Here is a 13,219-nt window from a genome sequence, read left to right on the forward strand (position 1 = left end):
GCCCATATCATGGGAGCTTCTGGGGGTTAATTCGTCTAAAAACTCAGTGGGACCAAAGGCTAGTTACCTGAGTGGTTGGGATGGTTCCTCGAAGTCTTGTAGCTGACGTGGAAGGTATGTAAGTTGTGCTTCCATCAATTCCACTTCCTTAAGGTGACATAGGAGGTTTAATCCCTTCACAGTAGCCTCTCGTCACATATTTACCACGGTCGGTCGGTTACTTGCGTAGATGTGGGAGGAGTGAGTTACAATTTTGATGTTGTATAACAATTTAATTTTTTTATATAATATATGTTTAAAATACAATATTTCAAATGTGTGTTGTAGATTCACTTGGAGGGAAAATGATATTTTTCCTTGGAAATATTATCTAAAATTTTCCAAAATATTAATGTGCCACCTACCTCGATCAAAGATACATACAGCACTTCATGTGTTGCAATTGAAGTAGTTTAGGTTTTATTTGATTAAAGGTATATTTAGGTTATCATTGCTTCAATATTTTGAAACTATTATATATTTTATTATGTTACATTTATAAAAGAAATAGGTTAAATGAAATTAACATATATTGAGTCATCTTGTATGAGCCTTTTTGTGTTAATGCTCAAGCCTTTTGTTAATGCCCATGTTGTATATCAACCACATTAATAATGTGGTTGTGGTAGTATATATTATAATGTGAGAAAATTTATATTATATTAAAGTTAATAATATTATATTAATACAAAATTAATAAATTTAATATTAACGTTAAAATATATTAATATTAATTTTTTTATATTAATATCATTTCATTATTTCATTTAATAATAATAAGAATATTCTTTTGATATTATTTTTAAATTTAATATAGTTTTTATATTACTTTATAACAAAAATTCTAATAAGATTTGGAATTTTAAAATGTTTAATTTTAGATAATTCAAAAAATTTCTTTAAAGCCTATCGAGCCTATGTTAACCACATACATGGATCGATGGAGGCCTTACAAAACCCTCTATCAAGAAATTTAAATCAAAACTTTATGCACTGGATCGAACGCTTTAAGCACTCAAATGGGCCTCTTAAGTCCTAAAATCAGAAATTTCAAGACCTCTTGTACAAAATTTCTTGCAACTCCATTTTGCACCCTAGTGGACATACGGCTAAATTTTTCTTGAGGTGGTGGAGTTGATCACCTTGGATTCGTGAAGGAATCCTCTATCCAATGGCACATTAGTTTGACATTTTTGAATTCATGTGATATTTTACATTTATTCTCTTTTAAACATAATACTTGATTTCTTTTAACCGTTTTAAAGAGGTTGAATAAAAAAATAAATATCGTCAAATATACACAATAAAACGATTTCAAAAAGTACCACTATCTTTGTTTATGAGTCCTCTTCAAAAGGGTACTTTCGGTTTTTCAAGTTATTTAAATAGTTGAAAAAAAACTTATGTGAACACATGTCTACAAGATGTAATTGAAATGTTACTTTGCCAACTTCTAAAAATAATAAAAATATATTTTTTCATAAACAAATAATATTTTAATATGAAAAACTTAGCTCTATTCATGTAGGTCATGCTCATATATATATATATATATATATATATATTAAATTAGACATTTTAAACTAAGTTATTGTACATAAACACACACATACCTTTTAATATGTGTGAAAAATTGTAAGGAAAAACATTTCATTTAATGGAAAATTGACATATTATATGACACTAAATATTTTTTTAAAAAGATATCATTAAGACAAGAACATAATTCTCCACAATTTGTGTTTTTACACTGAATCAAAATTCGTAATCCTTATACTAATTCGAAGGCTTCAGTTCAATAAAAGAAGAAAAATTTGAAATTTCATCGCCACAATTGGCCTCAGAAGTGTAACCCATCTTCATGCTTCCACCCATGAGTAATTGTAAACAAGAAGGCAATGTTAAATCGATGAAGTGGTGATATTTCTTGATGATGTATAGAATAAAAGATGAAAACTATAAATGTAAGTTTTCAGTCTTTCTAAATGAAGAGAGATCAAACCAGGCTCATTTTAAATATTAAAGCATCAAAAACTCACATCGAATGCAATAATTAAGAGAAAGCCTAACTAACACTAGCTAATCTATTATTTTGGCCGATGTAAATTAGGAAGGTAGTTGTAACAATTTGAAAAGTTTAAATCATATTTCAATTGTTCATTTGTGAATCAAATGAATAAATAAATAATGAAATGAAATTGCATATTAGAAACTGCTACAACAAAAATATTAGTCCAATTAATATGAAGAATATAACATTTCTACATAATCTCTTTTCTTGGAATCAAATCACAGATACCGAAACAAGAGGAACATCCACATCATTTTTTTTCTTAGGCCATAAGTCACTAGAAAATGAAATTGATTGAATATGGGTAAACACAAATTGAACTAATATGAATAAGAAAGGAAATGCAATAAACTTACTACTTGTTTATGGAATCAAATGAAACAACAACAAACTTTTGACTTCTAAAAACTTGAGAAATCAAATTACACAAAATATGAAATATGAAAAGACAAAATGAGTACACAAAATGAAAACACTATAACTAAATTTCACTGAATCAAATCAAGTCCAAATCTTATAAAAACACTTAAATCCATTCCACAATAAGTATACAATTAACCAACATGTATTTTCTCCAACTCCTCTCCTACTATCTGTGGACTTCAGAATGCACATCCTCGTAGGCTACTAGTACAACCAATATGTTGTAGATCAATTCCCTTTGAAAAAGAATTCAATCCCCTTACACAATAATGCATGTGGCTCGGTTATGCAGCCAAAATGAACTTTGCACCAAGTTCCCTTTTAAAGCATCACTATAACTTGTACATTCACTTTCATTTGCTTTTAATTGTATATTCATTCTTTAATAATTCCAATAATAATTCACATGTCAAAAGAAACACAAAATTTATCCATATGTGAATTCCACTCATCATTAAAAGTCAACCAATGGTCTATATAAACAACACATGGTTTCTACAAAATTCCATTTACAACATATTAACAAGACCATGGGGCACTTAAACAAATGGATTATAAGTTATTTGTGCTCCATTGGAATCTCATCCACGTAAGTTGGTTTCCACAATTATTTGTTCATGGTTTTAAAAACAATCATTGGTTAATTCTACCTTATATATCTCAACCAAACCCAAACAAGTATTGGCCTTCAACCATACTAAAAATATGACTTCATATAATAGTAACTCAAAAATATGACTTCTTATAATAATAACTCAATTCTCGACGTTATTTTGATTTCTGCGCTTTATTCCAATAAATGATGGAGTCGTCTAACGAGGTGGAGGAATTGCCTGGACAGCCAAAAGTGGCCGGAATTCAGGCAAAAAAATTTCAATTTTTTTTGTAGAGACAGTGTTTGAATCATGTTTTTGATGGTGGAAATGGATTCAGCACTATCAAAAACATCTAGGACGCCTAAAATTTTGAAGTTTAACAACTATAACTTGGATTTACAAAAATCCTTACCGGATTTTCTCTAAATATGACCAGAATTTCTATAACTTTCTAGGCAATTCCTCCAGCTAGTTAGACTATCGCATAAATGATAGTTTAACTCAACTTGAATTTCTCAAAAAACATAATGATTATCCTTGTGATTCCAATCAACGACTTAAGTTGACTCAACCGCTTCCTAAAGTTAATAACAACTTTGTAAATAAATTAAATCTTTACTAACTGCAACTAAAATTGATAGCTCATAATGCAAGGAAGAAAGCTTTGACACAAAACAAATAGATTGTGCCCACCTGTCAACTAAAATCAATTTGACTCCATCTATTGGTTGAATAATTTTATAGTCAAAGTGAATGAAATGGTACCCATTCCTTATACAATATGTAGACTTCCTTTCTTCATTGAGTTTCCACTCATCGATTAACATAGTGTTGATCCACATAGCTATTTTCCCTTTCTAGTGGTGTTCTCCTTCAATTATTCCACATATTTTCAATAGAGTTATTTCAACTACGCTAAATTCAAGTCAATTCCAGATTCACACCTAGAAGCTAGAATTTCTCACACATAAATAAACAACGAAACTCTATTTCATTGGTTTTGTACATATACATTTGTTCAAAAATTTCTCTTTTCTCGCTTTCCGCCAAATTTACATTAAATTTGTCATACCTATGCTCGCATGTTTATGTTGTCTTCATACATTCTAGGAATAACCATAAATGGTTTAGATCCTAATTTAATGCCTAATCAAACTCCAAAGAATTCTTAGCTCCTACAACTCCTCAACAACCCTTATTTGAATTCTACTTCGTAATGTAGATTTGTTTACATATTCAAATTTAAATTATTTTTTATTCATTAAATGTTCTCATTTTCTCTAGAAACTATTTAATAACTATAGAATATATTTATAAAATAATTAAATTTCTAAACAAATATATAAATATGTCTTTTGCATTTTGTATAAAAAAAAATCTAATTGTTTTTTGAGGAGCGAGGATGCTCCTGCATCAAACTCCCACAAGAAAAAAAAAATCATAGACTCTTGTCTATGAGCTCTTCATTGATCTCTTACTTATATGTAACATTGCAACAATTACTTGAATTTTCTTTGTAGACACATCTCCCTGGATCCCACACATAATTTTCTTGTTGAGCATCTCTTTGACTATGTTGTTGTTATGTTGCTACTTCATCTTCATCATGATTTCACTCTTGCATTTCTTGTTGCTTATAATTCTACAAGATAATCATATTCATTCATCTATGTCTCATCATACTTTCACTCATCATTTCCAGTGTAATTTTTATAGCCAAGAAAATAATCAAAACATAATTATACAACCAAACAAGTATACCTTCAACCTCACTTCTTTCTTCACGTGCTTATGAAATTCGAGTTATACTTATTGGTTTGGTTTAACCTACTACTTGAAATTTGTTTCCATGTTATTAGTAAATTCTTCAACCTTTGGATTCACTTCATCCTTCTTCATAACAAATTTTGGAAGTTGTCTATCCTCAATTTCTTCATCACCCTTTATGGGAATTGCATTTAAGTATTCCTCTTCATCTCTCCTTAGAAAAGCTTTGAATTCTTTTTTCCCCCATCTTCCTATATATTCATGAAAACCTAAAAGGGTCATTCTTTACCTATAACAAAACCTGCAATTATCCACAAATCATCAGATTAAAAAACATAAGTTCCTTTGGCTTCATATGATGTCTCAAAAATAAAATCTACAACAACATCATCACCATCCTCTCAATGTATTCCTCCCTGATCAGGTTCACATATGTGAATGTCTTCCCCATACTCAACTGCTTTGAGTTCTTCCTTTAACATGTGTCCATATTTTCATATCAGCTTCCTTGCCAAAAATTTCTCAATAGGCCATTGGACCCTTTTCCTCATATTCCATCTTTGTTTGTGGTCTTCAACATCTCGTTGCAACAACTCCATAATAACATCCAGTCGTGTCCTCATCTAAGTGAGTTCCCTCTCAAACTTCTCTTCATTCATCTTCCTCATGCCAACTTCTTTGACATCTCTGTTGATTTTCCTTTAATTCTTCAAATAACTACCCATAGTCATATTCATATCTTCCTCTTCCTTTGTGAGGTTTTTACTGCCCACTATGAAATACAAATAAAATTTACATTAACATGCCGCCTTCTCTCTAAACACACCTCCCCAAGCTTCCCACTTGTGCTTGGCCTTTTGGTATTTCCTATTTCCGTCTTATGGAACCCCTTAAGAACTCCTTTCTCTTCTAGGTTTCTGCATTCACACTTCTTTATATCACAACTATACGAACTGTAAGAATTCTTTCCACAATTCACCCTCTCTGCTACTACAATATGAAACTAAAATAATTATAGGAATAAACAAAACCAATCAATTGTCAGATCTCAATAGATATACTCCTACTTCCTTTGCATAAAATTCTTTTATCTCTTCTTTCAGATCTAGTTCCCCATTCTTTAGAATATTATCCATTCTTTCACTCTAAACCTACAATAAAAAACATCTGCATGTTTTTTTCACTTCTACACTCCTTCTATTGGTTGTCATCTTGAATTAACAACCTCATTTTAAACAACTTGCTAGCTCTATTACCAAATGATGCATCCCAATTTAAATCATCACTATAAATTGTACTTTCACTTTTAGTTGCATGTTCATGCTTTATTAATTCCAATAATAACTCGCATGTCAAAGGAAACACCAAATATATCCATATGTGAATTCCATTCATAATTAGAAATCGACACCCTTGATCAGGGTGTGGTAGGGGAGAAGTGGAGATGACAGATGAGGTGGACCAAAGGGGATGGGAGGTACAGGCACTAGAAGCCAACCACCTCGGCCCAAGGATATATAGGGTATTGGCAAGTGGGTGGACGTGAAGGTAGATGGGGCAACATGCAAGACAGAGTAGGGCAGAGGATGGCACCGAGCTAGTACAGGTGTGCCCGACGAGGGAAGAGAGCGACAGAGGTTTGGGGTCAAGCGAGAGGGTAGGCAAACCAATGATGACAAGTGGCATGGTGACATAGGGAAACCTACGGTAGGAGTAACATGCAGCATGAGTGAAAAAATGGAAGTAGTAATGGAAGGGTCAGGGGAACCTCATTTCGAGGAAAACGAATGAAGGATGGGCGGCGGGAAGAGGAAGAGGGCACGTGGGGGACCGTATGGAAGCTAGGGGGGGCAACTGGAGAAAAAAATAAGAGGCAAAGGCAAATGAGAGAGAAGGTAGTTTCATACATAGGGAGAAGGATAAAGAACGTGCAGTGGAAGGTGGTGGATGGGGGATGGAGGACGTCAAGAGGTTAACAGGCTTCATCGTAAAGCATTGATATGTTTCTCCAGTTTCCCTTCTCACTTGCACCGTAGAAATGAATTTTACAGAGAAATTTGGGGTGAGGGCCAAGGGAAGTCAAGACTCAGAAAGCGTCGAGACCTGGGTTGTCTAGGATTCTAACTCGACCGAATGGAGAGTCTCTGCCTGGAATGTTGTTGGAGTCAGGGGGCTCGATAAATCTATATTGTATCTCTGGGTAGATGGGAATCAAAGGAATGAGGCCTAATGGGATGCCCATTGGGAGTTCTACAATGGATAATGTAGAAAGCCTACCGCTCCATCTAGGTGGTACATGAGGCATGGGAAGGATGAAAGAATTATCATAGGCAATGAGCCCGAAACCATCATGGACCGAGAAGCAAGGCTGTGGTTAGCTTGACTCGATCTGAGCCCAAACCCCACGGACGACTACGAGCCTCATGGGATAACAAAGGATAAAATCTGGGCGAGGGTACTTGAGAGGAGAGAGTCTTGGACTGGAACCTCAATCCCGACCCTGAATGCTGATAATGAAACCCAAAATTGGGACTCCTACAGAACTGCAAATGATGACCCGCATGTTCCTGTTTGTTGGGGAGGGGATAAGCAGAGAGGAGAGAAGTCAGGAGGCCGAAGCCTGTTAGTCTCAGAGAAGGTAGGGGGAAAACAGGGGGAAGAGGAGGGCAACCCCAAGTCTCCAAGTCCGGAGTGAGTGGACAAGCCCGGGGTAGAGAAAATTAACACCACTCTGTGTAAACGAATTCTGACAGATAAAGAAAATTATTTTTTTAATGTTTTAGGTATTAAAAAAACTAGGGTGCAACACAATCTAGAGGTCTCGAACGTATATCCTACTACAGCAAGCAAGGCGATACTAGTAAGATGCTTGAGAAAAGAAAAATAATGCAGGAACGAAGACAATATGGAAAAAGGGGGAAAGGGGGGGTAAAAGGGGAACCAGAGGAATAGGGAAGGAAAGGAAAAGGACAAAGGGAGGGGGGGGGGAGCAACCTCTAGCAAAGGTCCAAAAAAAAGGCATAGAAGGACTGGGAAGGAGCACATGCAGACCCTCATAAATGTGGATATGGCTAGAAACCCACCGGAGGTAAGAGTGTAAATTTCATAGTGGGAAAGGGAGCTTAATGACAACATAACCAATCAAGATATAGAGACAAAAGAATGGGAAATTATTATGAAGGATTCGTGGAGCACCAGAGGCCAACACACATTGCTTCAGCAAACAATCCAACAATACACAGTTATGGAGAACATGGTTGCCCTAGCAGTGACACTATATAAGGAACAAGAGGTACAAAAGGAGGCCTAAATAACGGAGCCCAGAATGAAGGATATTCATCGAGAAATTACTGCAATCTAGATACAAGCGTAAAGAAACAACCTTGCACTGAATAGGATTGAGCAAAGCATACAGGGCATGAAGAGGAGCGAAATATGGGGGTCGAGTGTGAAAGCCCTAGTCCCGATGGACTCATCTAATGAGTGAAACATGTCTCCAATTAGAATTTTGTTATATGTCTATTAACCTTTACTTTTCTAAGTTGAAGTTAATAGCAGATAGAACAGTTAATGTTACTTCAATGATGTTGAAAACTTTATTTAAATTTTGGACAACATTTAACACAGACAAGTGGCCAACCTAGTTTCCTATGGGCTGGTTGAGGCCACCTGCAATTTTTCTTGAAGATATTATTATGGTCTGAAAATATTAATAGAGAAAGTACTACCAAGCTTACAAAAAAAAATAATAATTAGAAATAGATAGATGATTTATATAAACAACTCATGTTTTCAATGAAATACCACTTACAACCTATTAGAAAAACCATGGGTCACTTGAGCAAATTGAATATAATATATTGAAAAAAATAATTTGTGCTCCACCGGATTCTCATCTTTCCAAAATTAGTTGCTGATGGTTTTAAAAACAATCATTGGTTTTCAATTTTACCTTATCTAGCTCAACCAGTCTCCAAAATATATTGACCTTTAACCATAGTAAAAATATGGTTTCATATAATTATAGCTCAATTAAAAATCCATTTCTTTCTATTCATTATTTTTATTTCATCCCTATATTCCGATAAATGACAATTTGATCTCTCTCAACTGATATTATGCTAACGACACTTCAATTTCTAGGAAAAAATAATGGTTGTGACTGTGATTCCAATCAACGACTTTAGCTAACTCAATCACTTCCTAAAATTAATATTAACTTTGTAAATAAATGAAATCTTCCCTAATTTCAGCTGAAATTTATAGCTCATAGTGCAAGAAAGAAATATTAAAAAAAATAAACATATTATGCCCATTGGTCAATTAAAAATAGTTTGAATCCATGAATTGGCCAAATAAATTCATAGTCATAGTGAATGAAATGGTACTGTTAGTGTGAAATTTCTTGGAAGGTGTACCAAAAACACTTAACTTAAGTCACTAGGTAACAAGTCACCCTAAAAACAAGTTGATGGCTGCTTGCAATTTAGATTTGCAATAAAAATGGAAAACATACAACAATAGTATAGATGATCTAGAATAGAAAGCAGTAGCAAAAAATATCTAATGCAATAACCCAATTTGAAATACTTTAATTGAATAGATTCTTTATTAAAAGCACCCGATGAAGGAGTCCTACAAAAGGGTTTGTAAGTCCCCCTACCCAAGATGGTTCCTTTGATGTCCTTGATTCCTTAGAAAATGATCTTCTCTATCAGTATGTAAAAAACCCAAACAAAATGTGGAGAACTCGAATAGCAGCTCGAAAGAAAAAATATGATAATGGTGACGATGATTATGATTATGGTGAAGAACGAATGGAAAACCCTCCTATTTATAACAAAGTATTGAGTTAATCTTGAAAATGGAGAATAAAAAAGTAATATTGACCAAGTCAAGATCTAATCGCTTGGAATACTTTATTATATTTATTGGAGAGGGAAAATATATTTAAAATGGCTAAATCTCTTTATTTAGAAATGCTTAACAAATAAAATGATTTATTAATTATTTTGCAAAGATTAAGAATTGTATGAAATTGAAATAATTGTTAAATAGTGATTTAACAATTATTCCAACAATGGAAATAAGGAATAATAAATAAATAATGATTTATTTAATTATTCCTAGGGGATTTAGTCAAATGGGACAAGGAATAATTATTTAAATAATGATTTAATAATTATTCCTAGAGAAAATTAAATAAATAATTATTTATCTAATTATTCTCATGGGTTTGTCAATTTAAATCAGAAAATAATTTAATAATAATGGTTTACTAAATTATTTTCACAGTGAGAGTGATTTTACTATGGTAAAATTAATCCTACATGGTGTATTTTGATCCACCTTGTTAGAAATGGCCGAGTGATCATTTTTGGTGATAACAGGTACCCTTGCCTTATAAAATATGTGTAGATCACCTTTACTTCTCCATGTCATTTCTTCATTGATTCTCCACTCAATGATTACTATAGTGTTGATCCACTTAGCTATTTGTCATTTCCAATAGTGTTTTCCTTCAATGATTCCACATATATTCAATAGAGAAATTTCCACTACTCTGAATTCATGGAAATTTGAAATTCACACTTACAAGATGGAATTTTTCACACATAGTGAAATAGCAAAACTCTATTTCATTAATTATATACATACACATTTATTCAAGATTTTCTCACTCCTCTCTTTTGGCTAGATTTACAATGAATTGGCCACAAATATGTTGGTAGGCTTACATTCTTTTCATACATTATACTGATAACCAAAAATTGTTTAGATCCTAATGTAATTCTTAATCAAACTCCAAATATTTCTTAGATCCTAAAACTCCTCAACAAGACCCATTCAAATTCTGCCACATAATCCAGATTCCAGGGAAAATTTTAAGAACCCCCCCTAAATTTATAAATATAATAAATGGGTGAATCTCCATGGTATATAGGAAAAATGGAAGGCTATTTTATCAATAATATAATATGTATATATAATTTTTTGGCGAATCTCTCACTAGGCATGGCGAATATTTTACTCAATTATAAAATCTTGTAAGATCTTGGCGAGTCTTTCACTAAATAATAAAACTTTGTAAAGTCCTAGTGAATCTTAGCATAGGCTACATGCTTGTTTAATTCCCCCATTTAAATAGGCTACATTCCAGGTGAATACCATGGGTCAATACCATGTGCCATTTTGGTGAATACCATGGGTCAATACCATGTGCCATTTTTATTTTTATTAATTCTAATATTAGGGTTAATAATAGTTTTTTGCATGGTATTAATAACAATCTAGTCCATGGTATTTGTCCCATAGTATTTTGGCCATAGGTTTCACCTAAATATAACCCATTTTTTGAGTGTTCGTAAATATAAGGTGACTTATGGAGTAAATATAAAAAAATGTTTTATTTGTTTACCATACCTCTCGTTTATTTATATTTTTATTAATTTACCATACGTCTTTTACAAATATGGTAATTGGCCGATAGGATTCACTTAAATAAAACCTCTTTCTTGAGCCTTCAGAAATAGAACGAGGGTTATGGACTAAATATAAAAAGAGGTTTTATTTATTTATGATACGTCTAGTTTATTTATATTTTTATTTATTTACCATACCTCAACTTTACTTATATTTTTATTTGTTTACACCCTTACATGTATATAAGGTGACTTATGGAGTAAATATAGAAAATGTTTTATTTATTTAGCATACCTCTCATTTATTTATATTTTTATTAATTTACCATACCTCTTTTATAAATATGGTATTTGGTCCATAGGATTCACTTAAATAAAACCTATTCTTGAAAATGGGTGAATGGATTCACTTAAATAAAACCTATTCTTGAAAATGGGCGAATGGAAGGTTGTAAGTCCTAATTTCAAGGGCTAAATTTACCTTTTTTACCCTCTCCCTTAAAATAAAGTGGGCTATTTGAGGTGATTTGTAAAAATGTACTATGATACAAAATATTCGCCTACTAAAAATTTAAAACCCCTTAATTTCGCCAAAGGGCGAACATTCGCCCTTAAAATTATCCTTGCCAGATTCATTTACTTGTTCAAAACCAATTTTTAGCACTAAATATTCTCATTCTATATAGAAGATACCTAACAACTATAGAATATGTATAATTATATCAAATAATTAAATTTCTCAACAAATATATAAATCCCTCTTTTGCACTTTGTCTAAGAAAATGATCATTTTTTTTTGGAGTGAGGATCCTCTTGCATCACCCGCAAATAAATTATTTTTAACTGTTTATTTCCAAGGAAATAATTGAAGGGAAGGCATGATCTCTGATGGATGAAATATTTCCTCTCTTCATATTTGTTTTACTTAATGAAGATCTATGCTCTTGTACCACTAATTGGCTATCCTAGATGAGCTTTGAGCCCCTTAGGGATCATTCCAATAGAATTTATATTTTCAAACATAAATTGATCCTTCGTCGATTCATAGAGGCTAAAATAATATTCCAAATTGACCAATCGATCTCGTCCAATAGGTTTATAATCTTCAAAACTGAAACGTATCACGAAAAATGACCAAATTATTAATAAAACCAAATAAATAAATTAAATTAAACAATTAAAATTATGTAGTTTCTCTAAATATGAAAGACCATGAAAACAGTAAAATAGTCTAAATCTTTGCAATCAAAGCTTCCAGAATTGTCGCCACGTCAAGTTATTTCAATTGAACTAAAATAATTTCATGTACACCTGGAGTTTTTACGAATGGATTAAATCACATGCCAAATTTCTGTAGGAGTTGAATTTCTTAATCACATATTTTGCAGTTAGAGAATGACAATTGAATATGGAGATTAATCATATAGCTATGATGAAATTGTAGTCAACTTTGAAAAATATTGGTATAACGATAATAAAATTTATTTTACTGACATTGGCATAAATTACTTGTTATTATGATTATAAATCCCCTAATAGAGGTTTCACTCGATTTCCTTGGCACAATTTGTGAATGTATTAGTTTATCTAGATGATGAATCCCATTCATTTCAGTATTGAATGTGTTCTTCATTATGTAATAACACACCTCAATTTTTCTGTGATATACTTAACCAACTCTGATTTCAAGACGTCGTTCTTGCAATATATTGGAAAAATATATTTTGTGAGTGATTATTTCAAACGATATTAAATTTTATTTTCCCTTTCCCATGTAATTGCACTTGAATTTTGATTTTAGCCTTTAGTTTTCTACTCATTATATATATTATACATGTGTTCCTTTTATGCATTCATTACATTGTTCTTCAACATGGTTGGACCTTACATTTTAATTTCCT

The sequence above is a fragment of the Pinus tabuliformis genome, chromosome 9 (assembly GCF_031772625.1).
Source record: "Pinus tabuliformis cultivar Carrire ecotype Pingquan chromosome 9, CPIR1, whole genome shotgun sequence".
In the NCBI taxonomy this organism is placed as follows: Eukaryota; Viridiplantae; Streptophyta; class Pinopsida; order Pinales; family Pinaceae; genus Pinus; species Pinus tabuliformis.